The sequence below is a fragment of the Neofelis nebulosa genome, chromosome 3 (assembly GCF_028018385.1).
Source record: "Neofelis nebulosa isolate mNeoNeb1 chromosome 3, mNeoNeb1.pri, whole genome shotgun sequence".
Taxonomy (NCBI): Eukaryota; Metazoa; Chordata; class Mammalia; order Carnivora; family Felidae; genus Neofelis; species Neofelis nebulosa.
The window spans coordinates 134,797,132-134,822,133 of NC_080784.1; the positions used below are offsets into that span (position 1 = coordinate 134,797,132).

Sequence of the window (25,002 nt, forward strand, 5' to 3'; positions counted from 1 at the left end):
AATTTAACTATTGCACCTGCCAAATGTATAACCTGCAAGCAAGAGAGACCAATTCTGTGTACCACATATAGTATCACACTCTTCTGTATCTTGTTTTCCCTGCTCAACAATAATTGAATTATTGTGGGAATTGCAGAAAATCATTTGTATTAGCTGGAAATTCATTATTTTTAGTGGCCATGTAATACTCCATGGCATTCCAAAACTTTTCCTGCTATGGCTTCCTTTCACATACAACACCCTATCAAATTCCTCTTGCTGTAGGGAAATGGGACAAGTACCCAAGGACAAGAGATGGTGAGGACACCTGAGAAGACCGTATGTGACCTGTCTCCTCCCACCCCCATCAAACAGCATGCTCCTGCTCCAGTTTCACAGTTCGCATCCAAATTTAACAGTTCAGAGAAGAGTTGAGTTTCTGCAGCTGGTAAGTTTAATTTTGGGAACTAATTATATTTTTTAAATCCATTTTTGGCCCCAAGCTAATAAAGCTACTATTCTCTTAAATGATGAAAGCAGAGAAAACTCTTTGAAGAACTTTCCAGGACACTTGGCAGTAAGATAATAGTGTTGAAAAAGTTAGCTGCAAAAACATTCTCAGAGTCAGAGTAAGTGGAGGAAGGTCAAAAGCAATTATCCAGTGTAGGTCCTTTTAAGGATCACTGTATACGTACAAGCCTCAAATTGATTTAGGAAGGGGAAACGGAGATGGTGAAAGAGAACATGTCTACCTTCCAGCTGCCAACAAGTAGCAGCTGCTACAGGATGCCCTTACATGGAGTTTGTTTCCTGTTGTCCCCGAGTGAAGTCTGCCGGGACCAACTAAGTGGTATTTGCCATTTCCTGGAAGACAACCACAAGGCCAACTCTATAATTACCCCAGAGGCCGTGTCTAAGCACTACAGCTGTAATCAGGCTTTGGTCACTGGGGTAAGAAACTTACTGGGGCTCTGGGTAGGTATGTTGGGCATGTAGAGTGAAGGGTCCAAACCACATCTGGTCAGATCCTACCAGGAAAGCTTTGCCTCTACAGGTGCCGCAAGAAACATCTCTGTATGAGGCAGCTGTCAGCCACCTCAAACTGCTCTGCTGTCCAAAATACCTGCATGAGGGCAACATTTCATGGGAGCAAATAAACATTTTTTTGAATATTTAGAGGTGCAGTTTATATTGGCAACAAATCCTACGTTAGGCCAAGCTGAGTAGTTTTGTAGCCGTTCTTGTCTTGCCTAACTGGATCTCAGATTGAAAAATCACTACTCTACCAGCTAACTGCCAGTTTTAAATGACTTCTAGGAAAAGTCCACCAACAATTTCATTTCCCTGCAATGCAACAAGCAGTATGTTAGCTCTGGTTAACGTCAGCATCTGTAATTTCGTAATAAACAAACCAGGTCTCATACCATGTCTAAAATATGTGGCTATTTATAATAACTACCCTTGGAAGCTATAACTCTTTGTTACCATAAATAATAATCAAAATGCCTTCTAAAGCATACCTACTTTTCTTGATTAAAAACTAAATTATTGTACATGATTTGATTTTGTCTCAAGAAATGTCTATAACTTTTTAGAAGTGGTTTTCAGACTGCATCCCAAGAACTGTGTCTACATAAGAAATCTTCCCATAGGTAAAGCAGTGTGGAGGTTCCTCAGAAAATTAAAAATAGACCTACCCTATGACCCAGCAATAGCACTGCTAGGAATTTACCCAAGGGATACAGGAGTGCTGATGCATAGGGGCACTTGTACCCCAATGTTTATAGCAGCACTCTCAACAATAGCCAAATTATATAAGGAGCCTAAATGTCCATCAACTGATGAATGCATAAAGAAATTGTGGTTTATATACACAATGGAATACTACGTGGCAATGAGAAAGAACAAAATGTGGCCTTTTGTAGCAACGTGGATGGAACTAGAGAGTGTGATGCTAAGTGAAATAAGCCATACAGAGAAAGACAGATACCATATGTTTTCACTCTTATGTGGATCCTGAGAAACTTAACAGAAACCCATGGGGGAGGGGAAGGAAAAAAAAAAAGAGGTTAGAGTGGGAGAGAGCCAAAGCATAAGAGACTGTTAAAAACTGAGAACAAACTGAGGGTTGATGGGGGGTGGGAGGGAGGGGAGGGTGGTGGATGGGTATTGAGGAGGGCACCTTTTGGGATGAGCACTGGGTGTTGTATGGAAACCAATTTGACAATAAATTTCATATATTGGAAAAAAAATAAATAAACATTAAAAAAAATTAAAAAAAAAAAAGAAATCTTCCCATAGGAATAAACAGATAAAAAGCAGAACTGTTCTGATTAAAGCAGTTTGACATTCTTGCTCCTCCTTGCATTACTTCCCATAAAATAAAATAAGTAGATTAAAAAGTAAACTGTAGTACTTGGTGAGTTAATATAATCAATTTAAATTTTTTTATTTGCAATAATTATAAATTGACAAGAAGTTGCAAAAATAGTATAGAGAGGTCCCATGAACCCTTTACCCAGCTTCTCCAAAACTAACATTTTGCTTAACTGTAGTACATTATCAAAACCAGGAATACTCTTACTATAGAATTTACTCAAACTTCACTAGTTTTCACATACACTCCCATTGTATGGTTCTATGAAATATTATCAGCATATAGATTTAATCTTCACGATGCCTAGTCATACTTCCCTCTTCCCCCATCCCTAACCCCATTGATCTATTCTCCACTGATCTGATTCCTATAATTTTGCTATTTTAAGAGTGGAATCATATAGTAACTAATATTTTGAGTTAGGCTTTTTTCATTGAGCATAATGGCTTGAGATTTATCCAAGTTGATGTGTATATAAATAATATCTTTGTATTTCAGAATAGTACTCCATTGTATAGATTTACCTCAGTTCGTTTATTCATTCACCTTTTGAAGGACATCTGGGTTGTTTTTAATTAGGGCTATCACAGTTAAAGCTGCTAAAAAAATTTTGTAGACAGATTTTTATGAGAGTAAGTTTTAATTTTCCTAGGATAAATGTCTAAGAGGGCAATTGCTAGATTGTTAAGTATATGTTTAATTCTCTAAGAAATTGCAAAATGTTCTCTGGAGTAATTGTCTGCCTTTGTATTTGACCAACTATGTGTGAAAGATCCAGTTTCTCTGTATTTTTGTCAGCATTAGGTGTTAAATCAGTATTTTCCCTCAGGCTACTTGGTGCGTAGCGGGGTAATCATTTATTTTTAAGATCAATATTACCTGTCTTTCCTTTGTCTGATTTAAAATTGAGTACTGTTTAAATTATTAAGAATAGTACTCCCCCAGAAATAAAATTAGCATAAAAATACATGTGATGGTACGAACTCAAGGATAGCTATTCCAGACTGAATCTAATGGATGAGATTAATGATCTGGTCCCAGATCTAAATATTCAGAAACTTTCATTTACTCATTGACTTAGAAGTAAAAAGATACATAGGCATTGAGCCATGTCAAAAAAACTTCTAAAAGATCTATCTGCAGGCTAGAAAATTAGTTGTAACGATATCAGGCAAACCTGGCCTAGAGAGAGGGTACCCATTTCCTCTGGCATGGTGGGTCGATCCAAGAGCGCAAACCTCAGAGCAAATGTTTACAGAAGGAAAGGACAGGATGTGGATGTTCTTACAGGCATTTTTATTAAGCTATGCTAGCCTGATGAAAGGCTGCCTTCGCTTTAGATATTCCCTGATGAATCATAATCACAGTATGTGAGATGAAATCATCCTTTGGCTATGACTGTGTGGAAGAAAAAGGTCTACTTTTAATCTCCTTTCTACCGCAGAGTCACTTACCTTTTTTTGGATTTCACACTGCCACATGAGCCTGCTTCTTTCAATTTCCATTAACATGCCAATTCCCAATTGTACTAATTTTCGGTTATTACATTTTACAATTGACTTCCTTACAGTCAACGGTATTATAATAGTGCTATATGGTGACAGAGGGTAGCTACACTTGTGGTGAGCATAACGTAATGTATAGAGTTGTCAAATCAGTATGCTGTATACCTGAAACTAATGTAGCATTTTGTGTCAAATATACTTTAATATTTATTGAATGTGTGTGTATATATATATATATATATGTGTGTGTGTATATATATATACACACATTTATATATATATTTATATATAATTTATATATATATATATATATATATTATATATAAATTAAAATACTGACTTCCTAAGGATGCTTAAACTCACTCTCATAGAGCAGTAAACTACCTCTAAATCAGAGGATAATTCTAAACTTGTAAACAATCAGTCACAACCTTAGCATGTAATTTTCTTTAAAGATTTTGTTAAACATAAAAGCAGTACATACAGTAAATGATTCAGGCTTGTAAGTCTTGAGCATGTCATTCCCTGATGTGATTGTATCAACTTCTTACTGGCATTTTAATATAGTTGTCTTTTATCCTAAATTTTAGGGTCTATTTTACTTTGGTGTCTGCATCTCTCTAATCCATGAACTGAATACGTTAAAACCCTAAATAAAGGCGATGTAGATAATAACATTAGCATTTGTTTGAATTCTAACCATACAAAAGAGTATCTAACCACAAACCCAAAGAGCACTGGTAATTGATACCATTGCAGACATAACTGTTATGAGAAAAAGACTTGGAGAATGCTTTGAAGTTCAAAACTTAATGTAGTCTTTTAGATTTAAAATGATCTACCTAGGGGGCACCTGGGTGGCTCAGTCAGTTTAGCATCTGACTTCGACTCAGGTCATGATCTCGCCACCCATGGGTTTGACCCCCACATCAGTCTCTGTGCTGACAGCTTAGAGCCAGGAGCTGCTTCAGATTCTATGTCTCCATCTCCCTGCCCTTCCCCAACTCGCACTCTCTTTCTCTCAAAAATAAATAAACATAATAAATTAAAAAAATAAAATAAAATGATCTACCTCAAAGACTGAGGTATTTCCTTTCTGAAAATGTTTTCATTACATTCAAGCAGTATGACATTATCTTCCTTTATGATTGTGGTTGTGTAGAGTGCCATTTTTATTGAGTTATTTTGGCTGTATTAGTTACAGGCTAAGAGATCCTGAAGTCTAGCAGCTAATACAATATAGAAGTTTATCGTTGTCTCTCATGTGAAAGTTCAGAGATAAGACAATCCAATGTTGGGAGGGTATCTGTGCCATCCTCATTAAGAACCTTCCATCTCTGGATCTAAAGCAGATGCTCTAACAGCCCCCATCATATGTACATCCCAGGTAGTGAGGAAATAAAGGAGAAGACATGTGTATTACTCGTTTCTTTTAAGGTGTAACCTGGAAGTGGTACATATCACTTCTATTGCCATTCTATTTCAAGAACTTAGTCATAAGGGCACAGCTAGCTACAAATAAATCTGGGAAATAGAGTCTCCAACTAAAAATCAGAGTGCCCAACTATGACTCAGGAATTTTAATATTAGAGAAAGACAAAACAGATATTCATAGAGAACTTTCTGCCTCTCCCAGAGTGACCAGTTATTCCTCAGTTACAGCCAGCTCCTTGTTCCTTCCATTATTTTCAGGGATGTCAAGTTCCAAATAAAATGAACCGGAAAACAGGGACTTTTGCCCTCAAAGATGCTGTTCAAATTATAATCCAAGGAACTCCACGCCTTCTAGAATCTAGAGTCTAGAATCTGAAGTGCATCCCCTTATTCCGGTATCTTGATAACATTCACCAATTTCTTTTGATAAATGCACTGCAGGGATAAACAAAGGAATATGGATAGGAAGGTGAGAGAAAATGTCTTCAAAATCTGTAAACCAAAGTCTCTATGAGAGTAAAAGTTTATGGGTTTTTTTCCAGCCTTCTCACATTGCTAATATGGTAGTAGCAGCATCAGCTGTGGTTGCAGTAACAGTAATAGTAGTGGTAGTAATTGTAGTGGTAAGAGTAATAACCGTTGCCTTTTATTGCACACTTGCTATGTGTCAGGTGTTTCAGAAGTTATTTTCCTAAACTGTTTTGTTGAATTCTCCTTGGCAGTCATTTTTCCCTTAAAAGTGAAGCTGAAGCAGAGTGATGTGAAGTATCTTGCCCCAAGTTGCAAGGCAAGAAAGTAGTAAAGCCAGGATTTTAATATAGGCAATCTGACTGCCTGTATTATACAGTATGCTTAAGAGATACCCTTTGCTCAGCCTTGCTGGACACTTTACATATATAGCACCTCATTTTATTCTCACAATAATCTCACAATACTATTAACAAATGGGAAAAACTGAGGATGAAGAGACTAAATAACTTTAGTCATAGCCATTTAAGTAATGGAATAAGATTTAGACCCAGGCAGTCTGATTCATAATTCAGAGCTCATGCTCAGAGCTGTGCTCACTAGCAGAATCCTCGTATTGGGGAAGAAAGCGTAAACTAACGTGACCTTTTAGTCTTCTAATAAACTTTCCATTTTGCCTTCTAATTCAGCTGGAGCACACTGGAATATCACATTAAAACAGCTTCCCAGGAGTGAGCAGGTGGGTTTGTAAAACTAGATTTGTTTTGTCTGATGAGTCATCTTTGTCTTGTGTCTGGTAAAAATGAAGTTGTTTTGTCTCACTGTGGCCCTGAGAGGTATTTAAGGTTATATCCAAAGATGTCTTGAGTTTGTCATCTTTGTCTGACTATAAAAATAAAACCAGATGGCACGCTGCAGGTATCAGCATGCTGGTTGAGTGCATGGAGGTGGAAGGTATGAGAGGTCAAGTGAGTGACAGGAAGTTTCTTAGCCATACTATTGCAATGCCTTCCTCTTCTCTCTCTCTCTCTCTCTCTCTCTCTCTCTCTCTCTCTCTCTCTCTCTCTCTCTCTCTCTCTCACGCACACACACACACAACACTTAAATACACTGGAAACAGCTGCCTATGAGCACCTATATCCAAGAATTTTCCTATTCCTCAGATATCCATCAGCAAGGCCAACCCTAGAAAAAGATTGTAAAATACAATACACATTACCCCCTCTCCCCTACCTCTGTCTTCCTTCTGTCCTTGTTTTAGGGTGTCTACAAGCTGCCCTCTTGAGAGTTGCAACCTCCTCACAGAGACCCCTGCCATAACTAGAGCTCTCTGTCCCTGCTTATGTTTAACCAACCCATTCATTTATTCAATAAATATGTATGGAATGGCTACTATGAGCCAGACACTGTTCTAGGCTCTTGAGATATTTTGGGGAGCAAAACAGAAAAAAGTCCTTGCCCTTGAGAAATATTCTAACAGAGGCAAGTAGGAAATAAACAAGTCACATTATAAATGAGTACATTATTTAGTTTGTTAGTTTGTTATTAATACTGTGTAAAACCAGAGAAAAGTTGAGTAGGGAAGAAGGATCAACAAAGCTGAGGGGAGAAGGCAAAGGTGTGTTTTGAAATATGAAATATGAAATAGTGTGATCAGTGAGAAGAAAGTAGAGCAAAGACTTGAGTTTGGAAGAAAGCAAGTGGATAAACCAGGAAAGAACATTCCAGGCATAAGGAACAAGTACAAAGGTCCTGAGACAGAGAGTGTCTGAAGAGTTTGAGGAAGTGCAAGGAGGCAGAGTTCTAGAACAGAGTGAGTGAGTGAGGGGAGAGTAGGAGATGAGGTTAGCAAGATGGAGGCAGCCATATCGTCTAGACCTTATAAACCAATGCAAGGATTTTGGATATTAAATTGGGTGCAAATGGAAAATAAGTTACATTTTCTCTTAAATTTAATTGATATAGACAAAATATTTCTCCTCTTCTAAGAAAACATATAGAAACCTAAGAAATAACATAATGGGGTGGACCAGTGGCCTAGTCAACTCAATCTTCTACATCTAACATGTTTCCAACTTGCTGAGTAGAAGAGCCTTGTGTTATATCCTAATCACTAACCTCCCCTTAAAAATCTATTAGACATTTATGTAGAAGTGCACATAATATTCTTTTAGTTTGCATAAACTCTTGTGAGAAAATAATCTGTGTTGAAGATAGGGTGTTCTGACCCTTCAAGATTACCACTTGGGTCCTCCATTTACATAGCAGCCACTACCACTATGCCAGCCCTCTGTCACCGCGAACCCAAGACTTTTATAAAATTAAAAAACAAACACAGTTTCTTCCAATAACAATTTAAGGATTTAGGGGCCTTGGACATTAGGAACCTTGTTTAAAGCCACAGTGTTCTCTTTTTAGCCCCAAATTAAAATAAATGAAGTAATTCTTTGCTCTGGTTTTCTTTTTTATGTTAATTACTATTTATCCATTTCCTAATTAAGAAGGGCTATATGAGATAAAATTATTAAGTATTCAAGGGGAAATATTTATATTTAGATTTATATTTATTTAGAAGAGAATATTTTTTTCATCCAAATTTATCTTGTTAAGACACTATATGTGTTCAGGAAAAATACGCAGTAAGCTACTTGAGTGAAGGGTGAGACCCTAAGGGAATGCTTGAGTAAAACAAGATCGTTGATGAAATACTCAGCAAATTAAGGGGAAATGAAAGAGGTTGGAGCAAAACTATCCTTTAGGAAGAGGAAGAAGCAGGGATCCAGAGAGGGGAGAAAGTCTGGAATAGAACAGCCACAAAGAGACCTAGAAGAGGAAACACATTGGCTATGGATTTTTTTACAGGGATTTCTGCACCCTTTGTTCTGTGACCTTCTCTCTATGACCCCACAGGGGATCACTAACTAGACATTTTAAGCTTCTCTAAATTATTTAAACTTTTAAAAAGCAGCCCTGAATCAATATAGCCATGAAATCTAGAGATACAATTTAATCTTAATAAGTAGTAATAATTCCCTTCCTTAGGGATTTTTAATGCTTGAATGATTTGCAGTATTGGACAGTCATTATCTTCTCCCAGTGATAGAGGAAATAGACACCTGTTATTAATCCTAGGTTGCATAGGATGACATCACTAAGGCAACAAGAAAGCAAATGGCTTAGAAAGGGAAAGGAAAAGTATTAACTATATTATAGGACAGGGTTTTTCAACCTTGGCACTGCTCACATTTTGAACAAGATAATTCCTTGTTGGGAAGTCAGGGGTACCTGTTCTGGGCATTGTAGAATGTTTAGAAGCACCCCTGTCTGATGCTGTTACACTAACATGCCAGTAACACCTTCTCAGTCATGGCAATTAAAAATATCTCCAGATTTTGCTAAATGCAAAATCATCCCCAGTTGAGGCTGGCTATCATGGAAGATCCACTTCTGCCACACCTAACTCTTAGTTCATGTTTACCGCCCCCCCCCCCCAAAACTATCTAAAAACAATAAGGAGACTGATACACCTGTGCTTTTGGAAACTACAACTGAAGTAGCAATTAAAAAGCAGAAATAAAAAATAGATTTTCAGAATTCTGATTACATGGGTTCCAACCTTAATGCCTTTGCAGTAACTTTGTGAATATTTTGCATAGACAAGAGACTATATAAATTGGTGTTTGTTAATGTGCTCAAGAACTGTAACCCACATGGAAAAAAAAATTATCAATTACTGAAGGAACTGGAAGGTTGAATCTTTTATTTCCTTGATCAAAAGGTGAGCTTATCCCTTCCCCTCTTCTTTTAAGTGAAATAAAGACATAGTTTGAAAATGCACCTACCCATTTGGCTCAATAGTTAAGTCTTGTCTGGCTATAGTGTAAAAATAGACCTTCTTCTGTCTGAACCTGAAAATAGTACTTCCCCAACAAAAGCCAAATGTCTTAGAGCTGCAAAAGATGTTTACTTTTATAAAAAAGCCTTTTCCTCTGGTGTTTATTTTAGGATCGTGTAGGTGTTCTAGTGGAAGTAGGCAGGTATATAAGGCTTAGAGACAAACCCGTAAAAGCACGCTTCCCACCATAGGTGAGGAAGTCTTGTGGTAGTCACAACTGTCTACATGTTAGGTTGGGAATATATGCTGGGGTAATATATATCCTTCCCTTTTGAAAAGTTGTGGATATACTGAAATAATAATGACCATAATTAATCTTTTTGGAGCACTTTATATTCATTCATTCATTCATTCATTCATTCAACAGTTATTAAAAACCTACCATGCAATTTGCAGTCTACATTGTCTCTCAACTCTGCTGTTATAGGGCAGAATTGGCCACAATCAAGATATTAAAAAATGAAGATGGTTGTGTGCCGATGGGCCACAGTTTGTCAACCCCTAAAATAGAGAAAAAGGAATCAGGAGTTCACGGGGGCCACCAGTTTTAATGTTTATTTATTTTTGGGCGAGAGGACAGAATGTGAGTGGGGGAGGGTCAGAGAGAGAAGGAGACGCAGAATCCTAAGCAGGCTCCAGGCTCTGAGCCATCAGCACAGAGCCCAATGTGGGGTTCAAACTCACCAATGGTGAGATCATGACCTGGGCTGAAGTCAGAGGCTTAACCAACTGAGCCACCCAGGCGCCCCAAGGGGCCACCAGTTTTAAATAGGATGGATAATCAAGTGAGCTTCATTGAGAAGGTAACATTCAGTACAAAACTAGAAGGAGGTGAACAAGTCAGACTTGTGGTTACAGAGAGGAAGAGCATTCCAAGTAGAGGGAGCAGCCAGTGCTAAAGTCCTGTGGCAATAGTGTGTCTGGTGTGATTCGAAGCATCGAGAAGGAGCTCTGTCAGGTTAAGGCACAATGAATAAGTGACCCTACTTGTAACCACTCTCACTTAATAGAACGTGTTTTACTACAACTAGTAAGGGCCCAGAAATCGGCCTTTTTCGGGCATAGAGAAGATAAGCAGCATTGATATGTTTTGTGTTGTCCTCATTAAGGCCTTGTTTCAACTTAATACTGAGAACAAAAGCAACAGATGAAGGCAAAATTGCCTAACCATAGAGGTTTCCTCTAGGAATCTTTAACTAATGCATTCTAATCCTCAGCAAAGTTCACAGAATGAAGGTTTATAATCAAAAAGCGACATAAAATACCGCCTTTTTATTCACTCGGCCTGTTTATTCCAGAAGTGTTTTTAAGAACTAACTAATGGTAGTATTTATAGAACCAGAAAGCAGGCTTGTTCTTTCTAAATTGTCAGTAAACCTAATGTCTAAAGAAGACTCTAACTCTTGATCTGGATGTGCTGCAAAGCAAGAATAGCATGAGCCTCCAGATGCCATGAGAGCAAAGCCAGTCTGTGTTCTCAAGTCCACAAGCTCACTCAGAGTGGGCCAGCACACCTGTGTCTGTAATGAGCCTCAGTGGACCTGAGCAAGCCTTGGTGGTGATATATGTGGGAAAATGTTTTTATATAATGTTTGATGGAGCCAGCTTGTAATGCAACCTAGAATAATAACTTTTAATTTATACCCCATTTTGTTCCACAAAAATATGTTTATTAGGAAAGGATAACATAGACAAGAGATAGAGGGTAACACAGAAGCCTCAGTAAAGCCACCAAAACCTCACTGCCCTCTCAAGCCTTGCTCCATCCCTTCCTCATCTTTACCTGTCCTTGAGGCCCCCTGGAATTCTTCCAGCTGCCGAATGCACACTGTGCCCTTCTGAGCAGGAATGTCTGTGCCCCATCCCCTTTCACTCAGGCAACTTATATTCATCCTCATGTTCAAAGAGCACTTCTTCCCAATTAAATTCAGTATTCCTGTTACACACTTTCATGCTATGAAGCTTACTCTCCTTCATAATACTTTTCAGTGTGTAGTTTATACGTTCTTTGAGTGATATATCAAATTGTGATTTGGCATGTTATCCTAGGCTTATCACAATTCATTATAAACATTCCTTTTTTTAAAAGTTTACTTATTTTGAGAGAGAAAGCATGTGAATGGGGGGAGAGGCAGGGAGAGAGACAATTCCAAGCAGGTTCCACACTGTCAGTGTGGAGCCTAACATGGGGCTTGAACTCGAAATAGGGAGATCATGAACTGAGCCAAAAGCAAGAGTTGTTTAACCAACTGAGCCACCCAAGGTGCCCCTCATCATATAAACAGTTCTAAATGGGGCAAAACAAGGTAATTAAAGAACACAATTTTCTCAGGGTCTGGTTTAATGCAAAGGTGAAATAACATTAGTGGAATTGAGAGAGAGGGACTGTATGTCCTTCAGACCCTTTCCAGAAATATTTCTTTTAATTAGTATTATGGTTTGATTAGACAGCTGGAAGTTGAAGGTTATATGCTCTGTGAACACATAAAGAGCAAACCCCCATTCATTCTTTGACAATCAGCTGAAAGGAGTATGATTATTTAATTGACTGTTCAGAATCAAGCATGCATTCAGCTGGAGAAAGAATGATTCATCAGGTCACTCATTTGTGAAAGATGACAGTGGTTGATACTCCCCTCTTGTGGCCACTTGGAAGTATACCGGCTCATACATAGGAGTGTAGAAAGGCAAATGAGAAATCAAATTCCTTTATTCAAGTCAGGAACCTGAGAACCAGTCATTCTTTAATCCTTCTCAATGTCAGACCAGTTTTTAAAAATTGTCAGGATGTTTAGCAACATCTCCAAACAGTCATTAGACTTTGTATTAAATCTTTAATGATTAACATTTAAAAAGGTTTTAAAGGCTCAACATCTGAAATGATAGAGGATTTAATGCAAATATATGAGAGACCTGATCATTTCTTGCACATTACCTTTCCTTAATTATATAAGCCTTATCTCAATTTGGTCCCCCTCAAGTAGCACTTTTGTAGATTTGGAACTTTGGGTGAGTGTGAGGAGGAATGATCTGGTGGATGAAGCAATCAATAACATCACAAATGCTCACTTTACAAATATTTATTGAGTACTTGCCACTGTAGGGAATCATAGTGATATAAAAAATAATCACTGTCTTAGAATATTACCTGGGAGGGGAGAAGGGACTTATATACATATCTAAATTATGTGATGAAGAGTGATAAATGCCAAAGAAAAAAACTTTAATTTGCTGTTGATAAGCTGCTTCTTCGGAACCAACACATTCTACTGCAGGACAGATATGGATATAGCACTTATTCTGCATCAGGTATTCCAAGCACCTTTTCAGATAATATACTATTTACCACACACCCATTAGGATGGCTACTATGCAAAAAGAAAATAACAAATGTTGTCACGGATGTGGGGAAATTGGAATCCTTGTGCACTGTTATTGGGAATGTAAAATGGTACAGCTACTGTAGAAAACAGCATGACTGTTTCTCAAAAAAAATTAAGTAAAATTACCCTGTGGTCCAGCAACTCCACTTCTGGGTATATACTGAAAAATTGAAAGCAGGATCTCAAAGAGATATTTGTTCACCCATGTTCACAGCAGCATTATTTACAATAAGTAAAACATAGAAGCAACCCAAGAGTCCATTGACAGATGAATGGATAAGCAAAATGTGGTATATACATACAACAGAATATTATTCAGCTGTGAAAAAGAAGGAAATTCTGACACATACTATGGTATGGGTTAACCTTGAAGACATGCTAAGTGAAATAAGCAGTCACAAAAAGACGATTACTGTATGATCCATTCAGATGAGGTACTTAGAATAGTCAAAATCATAAAGACAGAAAGTAGAATGGTGGTTGCCAGGGGCGGGGGCAGGGAGGAATGGGAGTTATTGTTTAATGGGTACAGAGTTTCAGCCTTACAAGATGAAAAGAGTTCTTGAAACAGATGGTAGTAAGGTTGCTCATTATAAACACAGTTAATATCACTAAACTGTAGGTTTAAAAATGGTTAAGTAGGTAAATTTCATCTTGTGTATATTTTACCACAATAAGAAATTCTTTTTAAAAATGCTGTTGAAGTTCAGAGAAAGAATAAATTTTTTTTAATTTTTCTAATGTTTATTTTTTGAGAGAGAGAGAGAGACACAGCATGAGCAGGGGAGGGGGCAGAGAGAGAGGGAGACACAGAATCCGAAGCAGGTTCCAGACTCTGAGCTGTCAGCACAGAGCCCGATGCAGGGTTGGAACCCATGAGCCATGAGATCATGACCTGAACAGAAGTCAGATGCTTAACCTACTGAGCCACCCAGGCACCCTGATAAAGAATAACTTCTATCAGAAATAGCAGAGAAATCTTCTTGGAAAGGAAGCATCTAAGTTGGACCTTTAAGCATTGGTAGGGTTTAAGCATGGAAATTTCCAGCAGAGGAAACCACGTAAGGAAAAGCATAGAGGCAGAAAAGAAAATGTTGGTGTTCAGGTAAGTAAATGGCAAGATAATATATAACATGGCAGTTGGCTTTAAACAACTGGCTCATGAGTTTAGAATTGACTTGGTAGGCAGTGAGAAGTTATTGAGAGCTTTTAAGTAGGAGAGGGATGTGATGTGAATTACGCTTTGAGATGATTAAATTTTTAAAATTCTCTTCAAGATGGATTGGATTGGTAAGGGAGGAAGTATCTGGAACTGAGGTCAAAAATTAGTGTTCTGTGGCTCAATCCAGCTCATAGACCTGTTTTATTTGGCTTAAAAAGTGTTGAGCAATATTTAATAATCACAGAAAGTTTCAGATTTCTGGCTTCTTTTTAAAATGCTAAAATGATCTGGCAACAGCAGACTGTCATTTCCCCATGACAGTAAGACTACAGGAGTTGAGTAACAACTACCATCTTTCCGTGGGCCACATATTTTCCAGCTCCCAAGTCCCAAGGACTCCTTCTTGTCTTCCTAACACAAAGGCCTAGTGTCAGGTGCCAGTCATCATTGTCTGGGGTGTGTGGTTTTCCTACTTCTGACCTTCTTTCTTAGTTTATGTGACCTTCCTGATCCATGAGGGCAATTGCATTTGTGGCAATGAAATTTGCATCGTCCAGAGGGAGACAACAGTTGTTAGAGATGTGAGGAGACCAGAACTTTCATCAGGAATATGATCACAGGATAAGAAGAAGGACATTTGCAAGAGATCTTTCCCCTGCTATTTTTTCTCGATCTCACCAACTATTAACATACAATATGAGAAGTGCTGAATTGGATGGAAAAAAATTATAATTATGAAAATTTTGACTAGATTTCCTCAGAAAGTCAACTATAATGTCTCCAAAGTTATTCTGTGTGTGTTCTTCCATAAAAGTTTTTAGAGTAATGAATGCGGTTATAAATACTATATAGAGTTCAACAGAAAAACAGGAATGACTCAGTTTCTCCAACCATAAGTTCTGATAGTCAATTGATTACACCACAGTAAACTGTACTTTTAAGCATGAGATGTGTTTCAGTCAGTTAGTGAGGCTCATTAGTCAAGGGGGCAGAATTGGCTCATTAGAGGGACAAAAGCATCCTTTTTTTAATATATAAAACATAGCTATGGGTATGGTACATAACTGGATATACAGAATATCTGTGGTATTACAATTGCATGGAGAGGGGACACAGGAAAAAAGTTCAAAGGACCCCTTGGGAGAGTGATATTGAAAAGAATATTTGAGAAATACTAGAGAGAATGGACATTGAACAAATCATTTGTTTTGTCTCCATCTGAATTGCCAACCAATTAATGCCAGTGTAGACTCTAACCATTTCTAATCTGCTTGCTTATCATTTGTGAGAGATTGAGCCTCAGTCACAGCATCACCAATGCTCATGTGTACAGACCACACGAAAGCTCTGTAACAAACCCAGTACTTTTCATAGCCAAAATATTGACAAAAATACAGATGTCCTTGCTCAAAACCATGAAGAAAACACAACCACCAGAACAAATTTCCAGAATAGGATCACTTACTTCATTACACAAGCCGTACTTCTTAGTCTAAACCATCTTGCTCTGGGAACTTACCACTGCAGCCAAAAAAACATCAGACAGATTTGGAAGAGGGTGGTTTTTGGCTAATACCAGCAAAGTGACCTCACCCATGAGAAGGCCTGAGTGCAAACTTCAGTGTTGGTGAACAAGACACATCCTGCAAGTCAAATGCACAGAAGCATGAAGACATCCAGCTGCCCCTCAACTTAGACAAGAGATCTGAACACCAGGTGCTTCGATAGCCTGGGCTCTGTGTCTCTCCCAGTGTGAGGTTAGAGTGAGAGTGCAGCTAACTTAGCTCACGTTGCTCGTGCATGCCCAGCCCAAATTCCCCCGAACTCAATGAGAGTTCTGTCTGAGAAAAGACAACAGCACAGGACTCCAGGGATTGATGTGAGCAGCTGCTGTGTTTTCAGAGCTTGACTAAAAGGATGTGTTTCATCCCTCACAGAGGATATTAGCAGTTCATGTGAAAAGAGGAGGCATTCTAATTCTTTTTGTAGGAGGCTCCATGACAATCTCTAGCAGTGTTTGGCTTTCTTATTGGTGGCCTTAATCATCATCATCATTTTTTTATTATTATTATTATTTACTGAGCCCTAGTCCAGTCATGCATTAGACGAAGCACTATGTAAACATCATCTCTTTTCCTTGAAATTACCCTGTGAAGTAGGCATTATTATCATCCTCATTTGAAAGATGAAAGAGGACGTGGAAACACAGAGAGGCTAAGTAACTTGTCCAAGGTCACACAAGTAGGAAGCATCAGAGCGAGGGCTTGAATTCAGGTCTGTCTGACTCATCAATTCTCTACTACTTCCTCCAGAGAGAAGAAGGATTTTGAACATGTGTTCCATCCTCTGAGGGCTTGATTGGTGTCATCTACATTGAGAGGTAGTCGAATTTATTTCTAGTAGTATTCAATGGCATCAGTGATTAGCAAGATCCTATCAAGTCTTTCTGATGTCCTTTGATAATCTAGCACCTGATGAGGAAGTGGGCACAAAAGATTGGAGGTACGAGAAGACAGGCATTTTAGAATTTACCAATTCTGAATCAAAGCTATGGATATATGTACCTAAATGTAACTCTTTGGGCTGGAACTCAGATATATGTGTCTTGCACCTTGATTATGCATTTGACATTCCATATTCTTAGCCAAGTACCATTAGACTAGGTTCTTTTGGAATCTTTCAATGTTGATTAACAACTTCTCAGAGGGAAGGAAGGAAGGAAGGAAGGAAGGAAGGAAGGAAGGAAGGAAGGAAGGAAGGAAGGAAGGAAGGAAGGAAGGAAGGGAAAGGAGAGGAGAGGAGAGGAGAGGAAAGGAAGGAACGGGGATGAAAGGAAGAGAGAGGAGGGAAGGGAGGGAGGGAGGAAAGAGTAAAGAAAAAATATTTCTTGTTATTATGATGAAGGACTTCAAGAATACAAAAAGAACTCATAACCACTAAATTAAAATCTGCTAAACAGATGCAAGAATATCATGAACTGGGCCACATAAAAACAGGTATAGATTTTTATTAACCTGAGAATAATCTGAAACAATTTCAGAAGAAATCTCCTGTTTCCTTTCTCAAGCCACTGCAGCTTTACTTCTTTGACTTTCAACTTTACTTTTTAAACTCAGCTCTTCATCACTAAGTTATGCTCAATCATTATCTCCCAGATTTCTCATCTGTTCCTAGATTCCCAGTTAATCACATGATGTCTCCCATTTCCATAATCTCTTGCCATGGCTCCTCTGGGGTTATTCACTGCCTGGAAAGCTGTATGAGATCAGAAGCCCTGCTCTGAGGCCCATGATTGAGCCACCTCTCACCAGCCATGCCCTCTACCCCCATTGGGTTCCACTATGATTTCCAGACACCACAAGCTCTAAAGGGCATCACTATCATTGCTGAACAGCACCGACCTTATCAGGACTCTGCCTTTGCTGAGCACTGTCACCGCAAGTCAGCATCACTACCACCATCCCCCTGAGGGTCTACACTGTGTACTATTATTTGTGGCTGGTGCCACTGAGATGCCAAAGTAACTCTGTGTGCTCTGGAGTCATCCATACACTGAAGCCTACTGGGCTTGCATTGCACAGAGTCACATGGGTATGAAAGCAAAGCTGCTTATGCCCTGGATTTTCAAGAGATTTGATTAAATGGCTTGTTCCATTTAAACCCAGAGCCTCACCCTCTTTCCAGGATGCACTTGCATTCATTGAAAGCTGGGTGAGGAGAAAGCAGGCAAAAACCTCTTTGATCTTGCCCACAGCAACTTCTTACTCAACACGTCTCCAGAGGCAAAAATCCCTCTGGGGAATTTGAATGAATTCAAATGAATTACTGGGACCTCATCAAAATAAAAAGCTTCTGCACAGCGAAGGAAACAAACAGCAAAACTAAAAGGCAACCGATGGAATGGGAGAACATATTTGTAAATGACATATCAGATAAACGGTTAGTATCCAAAATCTACAAAGAACTTATCAAACTCAACACCAAAAAAACAAATAATCCAGTGAAGAAATGGGCAAAAGACATGAATAGACACTTCTCCAAAGAAGACGTCCAGATGGCCAACTGACACATGAAAAAATGCTCAACATCACTCATCATCAGGGAAATACAAGTCAAAACCACAATGAGATACCACCTTACACCTTCCAGAATAGCTAACATTAACAACTCAGGCAACAACAGATGTTGGCGAGGATGTGGAGAAAGAGGATCTCTTTTGCATTGTTGGTGGGAATGCAAACTGGTGCAGCCACTCTGGAAAACAGTATGGAGGTTCCTCAAAAAATTAAAAATAGAGCTACCCTACAACCCAGCAATTGCACTACTAGGCATTTATCCAAGGGATACAAGTGTGCTGTTTCGAAGGGACACATGCACCCCCGTGTTTATAGCAGCACTATCAACAATAGCCAAAGTATGGAAAGAGCCCAAATGTCCGTTGATGGATGAAAGGATAAAGCAAATGTGGCATATATATACAATGCAGTATTACTCGGCAATCAAAAAGAATGAAACCTTGCCATTTGCAGCTACATGGATGGAACTGGAGGGTATTATGCTAAGTGAAATTAGTCAGTGAGAGAAAGACAAAAATCATATGACTTCACTCATATGAGGACTTTAAGAGACAAAACAGATGAACATAAGAGAAGGGAAACAAAAATAATATAAAAACAGGGAGGGGGACAAAACAGAAGAGACTCACAAATATGGAGAACAAACTGAGGGTTACTGGAGGGGTTGTGGGAGGGGGGATGGGCTAAATGGGTAAGGGGCACTAAGGAATCTACTACTGAAATCATTGTTGCACTGTATGCTAACTAATTTGGATATAAATTTAATAAATAAATAAATAAAAAATAAATAAATAAATAGAAAATGGAACATTGAAGACACACACTCACACACACACAAACTAAGGGAAATAAAATACAGGCCTACCTTATTTTATTGCACTTCACTTTATTGCACTTTGCAGATACTGCATTTTTTTACAAATTGAAGGGTTGTGGCAATCCTGTGTTGAGCAAGTCTGTCAGCACCATTTTTTTAATTGAAGTATAATTGACACACAATGTTACATTAGTTTCAGGTGTACATCATAGTGATTCCACAAGTCTATACATTGTACCATGCTTGACCACAAGTCAAAGCTACCATTTATCACATGAGCAACATTTTTCCAACAACTGCTCACTTTCTGTCTCTGTGTCACATTTTGGTAATTCTCATAAAATTTTTCTTATTCTCACAAACTTTTTTTTTGAACCCCTGCACTCTCAAGGTAAATCTTTAATGAACAAGGAGTTGCTTCTTATAGATGAGCACAGCAAGTGGTTTATTTTTTTATTTTTTTTTTAATGTTTATTTGAGAGAGAGCACAAGCGATGGAGAGGCAGAAAGAGAGGAGGACAGAGAATCTGAAGCCAGCTCTGTGCTAACAGAGAGCCCGAGGTGGGATTCAAACTCACAAACCATGAGATCATGACCTGAGCTGAAGTTGGGCGCTTAACCAGCTGAGCCAACCAGGTGCCCCACAAGTGTTTTTTTGAGATAGAATCTACTCTGAAGATTACTGGGGCACCTGGGTGGCTCAGTCAGTTAAGCATCCGACTTCAGCTCAGGTCATTATCTCACAGCTCATGAATTCGAGCCCCGCGTAGGGCTCTGTGCTAACAGCTCAGAGCCTGGAGCCTGCTTCAGATTCTGTGTCTCTGTCTCTCTCTGCCCCTCTCCCCCTCACTTTCTGTCTGTCTCTGGAAAATGAATAACCCTTAAAAAAAATTTTTTTAAAAGAATCTACTGTGAAGATTATTAAAATGACAACAAAGGATTTAGGATATTACATAATCCTAGTTGATAAATCAGTGTCAGGGTTCAGAGAATTGATTCCAGTTCTGAAAGAATCTCTACTGTGGGTAAAATGTTATCAAACAGCATCATATGCTACAGAAAAATTGTTCATCAAAGGAGGAATTAATCACAGCAAACTTCATCATTGTCTTATTTTAAGAAATTGTCACAGCCACCCCAGCTCTCAGCAATGACCACCCTAATCAGTCAGCAGCCATCAACATTGAGACAAGACCCTCTACCAGCAAAAAGATTACACCTCACCAAAAGCTCAGGTGATGGTTAGCATTTTTTAGCCATAAAGTATTTTTTAATTAATGTATATGAATTTTTTAAGGCATGTTATCACATACTTAATAGACTATAGCATAGGGTAAATATAACTTTTATATGCACTGGGAAACAAAAAAAAAGTATTTGACTTGCTTTACTCTGTAATATTTGCTTTATTGCAGTGGTCTGGAACCAAACCCCCAGTATCTTCTTGTATTCCACCACTCCCCTGGCTATATAATTGAGCTAATCTTGTCTGCCTCGCTTCCTATTCCCTTAGAATGAGTCTTTCCCAAAAAATCCTTGGCCCCTCCTAAAGGGCCCACCCCATTCATCCCTCAGTACATGTCCAGATTTTTCAGTAGTGCATGAAACTAAGTTCAAACTGAACCTACAGAACAGAGATTAGGATTTAATCACAAATAGGAGTTCCATGTGTTTTTTGCAGGTTTGTTAATGTCAGCAGGGAAGAATAAAAACCAAACAATCACAGATCATTTGTTACTTGTCTCATAGAATTTATTTTACTTAATCGGACTTTAGCCATTTTCCATTACCTGTCCACCCAGGGATGTTGTAGGAAGTAATAAAATGAAATGTGATATTGAAAAGCATGCAGATGCTGTTAGGGCACCATTTTCTGCTTTACATAATGTCTCATATATCCTTTCTGAAATTATTTTACATTATGAATTTTACCGCTAATCATATTTTCCTCCTTCCTTTGGTCACCCAGTTTAGAGTCAAATCTGCAACCCACCTAGTAGTGGCTTGAATTGTGTTCCCTCCAAAAAAATATGTTTGAGTCTCAACATCTGGCTCCTGTGAATGGGGCATTATTTGGAAATAGAGTCTTTATTTTTTTATTAAAATTCTTTTATGTTTATTTATTTTTGAGAGAGAGGCAGAGGCAAGTGAGTTAGGGGCAGAGAGAGAGGGAGACACAAGAATCTGAAGCAGGCTCCAGGTTCTGAGCTGTCAGCACAGAGCCCGTCGTGGGGCTTGAACCCAGAAACCGTGAGACCATGACCTGAGCCGAAGTCAGACGCTCAACTGACTGAGCCACCCAGGTGCCCCTTAATTTTTTTTTTAACATTTATTCATTTTTGAGAGACAGAGTGTGAGTAGGTGAGGGGCAGAGAGTGAGAGGGAGACACAGAATCTGAAGCAGGCTCCACACTCTGAGCTGTCAGCACAGAGCCTGATGCAAGGCTTGAACTCACAGACCACAAGATCATGACCTGAGCCAAAGTTGGACTCTTAACTGACTGAGCCCCCCAGGCACCCCTGGAAATAGGGTCTTTGCAGATGTAATTAAGTTAAGATGAAGTCATACTGGATTTGAACTGACCTTAGATCCAATGACTGGTATACTTAAAATAGGACAGGGGCACCTGGGTGGCTCAGTCGTTTGAGCGTCTAACTCCAGCTCAGGTCATAAGCTCGCAGTTCATGAGTTTGAGCCCCACGTCAGGCTCTGTGCTAACAGCACAGAGCCTGGAGCCTGCTTGAGATTCTGTGTCTCTTCTCTCTCTCTGCCCCTCTCCTCCTGCCCCTCTCTCTCACTCTAAAAAATAAATAAACATTTAAAAAAGGGAAGAAAGAAAGAAAATAGGACACACAGAGATTCAGAGGAGACACACAGGGACCAAAGTCATGTGAGGATGGATGCAGAGATTGATAAAATGCTGCTACAAACCAACATATGCCAAGGATTTCTGGGAGCCATTAGAAGCTAGGAAGAGGCAAGGAAGGACTCTTCCTTAAAGCCATCTTAAGGAGCATATGCCTGTTGACACCTTGATTTCAGACTTTTATCTCGAGAACTTTGAGAAAATAAAGTTCTGCTATTTAAAGCCACCCAATCTGTGGTAATTTGTTATGACAGGGCTAGAAAACTAATATATAACTCTTAAAACTTCATAGAACCATCTGATTGGTATTTCTCTAACCTAATCTAACCCCCTTTATTTCTGTTGTCTCAGTTTTCTTGGTTATTTACTTGTGTCTTCTATAGAGCTGCCTCTTATTTTCCCCTCTCTCTTCTTCCTCCCTTGCCCTTTTTATACTCTCCCCTTTTTTTCTAACTTCACTTCTGCCCCTTTATTTTCTTTTCTTCCTTTCTCCTAATACTTTTTTCAGTGGGCTATCCTATTTTTCCATTCTGATTAAAATCTACGTTCTGGTTTTCTTGACTATAGGTCGTCTTCTCTGTAGGAAGAATATACTTCCCCACACTGTTAAGCTCAGGTGTGGCCACATGACCTGCTTTGGTCAATGAGATGTAGTCAGAAGTGATATGTATCACACTCAGGCAAAAGCTTTAAAACTAAGCGTAGTTTGCCATATTTCTTTTTCTTCATCAAAGGGAACTGATTGATCAGCCTGGATCCCAGAATGAAGGCAATGTATAACGCAATTCCAATAGACCTACAGTAAACATGTAGCATGAATGAAAAATAAACCTTTGTTGCAAGTCCCTGATGTTTTGGGGATATTTGTTATTGCGACTCAACCTATCCTAATAGATATTATTTTTTTTTAAGATTTCATTTTTAGGTAATCTCTACAAACAACATGGGGCTCGAACTCACAACCCCAAGATCAACAGTCGCATGCTCCACCAATTAAGCCAGTCAAGTTCCTGCTAGATACAGTATGTTGTGTTTGTTCCATCCTCTTCTTCCTAACCTTAAATGGGTCAAATCTTCCAGAGCTCCCTTTTACCTAATGAATAAAAGCCAAACTGCTTAGACTGACATATAAAATTCACCTCACCCTAGCCAGTCTTTCTCCTTTTATTTTTATTCCTTTTGCTTTGAAAGTTATTATGAGAAAAATAGCAGTTAATCACATTAGCTACATTATATTTAGCAAAATACTATGCATATTTTGCTATTCTCTTGCTTATTGTTTCTGTAAGTCACGCCTCTGCTGAAGGCCAGATAGAGAGTATGACTAAGCCCATAGAAGAGCCAGGCTGGGAAAGGATGGCTAAAGTCCTGCAAAAACCCATGGTCAGAAATTGACCCAATAGGTTGATGACCAAGACAGCTGAGAGATCTGAAATGGTTCAGGGCCAGGATATGATGGTAGTGCTGAGAGGTAGGGGAATGTCACAAGAAGTCAGTAGCTAAGCCAGAACTGAGAAATGAGTATGGGTCCCAGAAGTAAAACCTTAGGGAATTAAATATAAAGGTATGAAGATAATGGGGTGTTAATGGACTGAATTGTGTCTTCCCCAAAATTTACATGTTGAAGCCCTAATCCCTAATGTGATTGAATTTGGAGATAGAGCCTTTAAAGAGGTAATTCAGGTGAAATGAGGTTTTAAAGATGGAGCTCTAATCTAATATGACTGGTATCCTTTTAAATATTATTTATTTATTTGGGTGAGGGGGTTGCAGAGAGAGAGGGAGAGAGAGAATCCCAAGCTGTCAATGTGGAGCCTGATATGGGGCTCAATCCCATGAATTGTGAGACCATGACCTGAGCCAAAATCAAGAGTCCTTAACCAACTGAGCCACCCAGGAGCCCCTGGTGTCCTTTTTTTTTTTAATTTGTTTAATGTTTATTATTTGAGACAGAGAGAGAGAGACAGAGAGCAAGCAGAAGAGGGGCAGAGAGAGAGGGAGACACAGAATCGGAAGCAGGCTCCAGGCTCTGAAGTGCCAGCAAAGAGCCCTACACAGGCCTCGAACCCACAGATCATGAGATCATGACCTGAGCTGAAGTCGGACACTTAACCAACTGAGCCACCCAGGTACCCCCTTGATGTCCTTTTAAAAAAAGGAAGAGTCACCAGGATTGTGTGAGCATAAAGAAAAATCCATGTGAGGACACCAATGAGAAGATAGCCATCGATAAGCCAAAGGGAGAAGCCTCAGAAGAAACCACCCCAGTGAGTACCTTGATCCTGGACTTGCAGCCTCCAGAACTGTGAGAAAATAAATTTTTGTTAGGTAAGTAAGCCACCCAGTCTGTGCCATTTTGTTACGATAGCCTTAGCAAACTAATACATGGAAGGAGGAAGGTCCTACAGGCCAGGTCCTGAACAAAATAATTATTGAAACTCTGCTTTCACTGCACTTCCTACCTTCATCCATACTCACTTCCTACCTGGAGCTCTCCACTACTCCACAGGAATCATGCTCCTTTCTGACAATGAATGCATGTCCTGTGTCTTAGACTGCTAATAGTCAGGAACTGTATTTCTCTCACATTACCCAGAAACCAAAAAAGCTTATTCAGTGTTTAAGGATTGATTAATGTGTTCTCTATTTACCTAAATCAGAGGTTCTTAAGTTCATGGAACCCCTGGGAGGGTGGGTAATTCATAAATGTATTTTAGGAGCTTGCCCACAGCTTTTGTCAGATTCTCAAAAGGAATCTTAGCACTTAGCACTTAGTTAAAAAAAAAAAAAAAAAAGCTTTGATGTTGGCTTTTGTGAGACCCTTTTGATCAATGCTGATATTATATGGATCAGTTCATATGTAGTAATTGATATGCTCTTTATTTTTCAAAGTTCTCCAATCACATTTAGGCACTGGGTAAGTTTCTCTGGCTTGCTTTTGTTTTGTTTTGTTTTGTTTTGTTTGAGGGGGGTGGGGCAGAGAGAGAGGGAGACAGAGAATCCCAAGCAGGCTCCACACTGTCAGCACAGAGCTCTATG

General features: G+C 39.0%; 1 long non-coding RNA gene across 2 annotated transcripts in view; it reads left to right on the forward strand.

The window, feature by feature from the left end:
* LOC131507353 (uncharacterized) overlaps positions 1-24,553 on the forward strand; it is a 75,273-nt gene extending 50,720 nt beyond the window's left edge. Inside the window, exons 2-4 of one of the 2 annotated variants that reach the window (XR_009259459.1) lie at positions 265-427; positions 6,453-6,502; positions 22,876-24,553. This is a non-coding gene — a long non-coding RNA (uncharacterized LOC131507353). Of the gene's footprint in view, positions 1-264; positions 428-6,452; positions 6,503-20,216; positions 20,889-22,875 lie in introns of those variants that run through there. The other variant, XR_009259460.1, reaches the window with a different exon arrangement.
* The last annotated feature ends 449 nt before the right edge of the window (positions 24,554-25,002 follow it).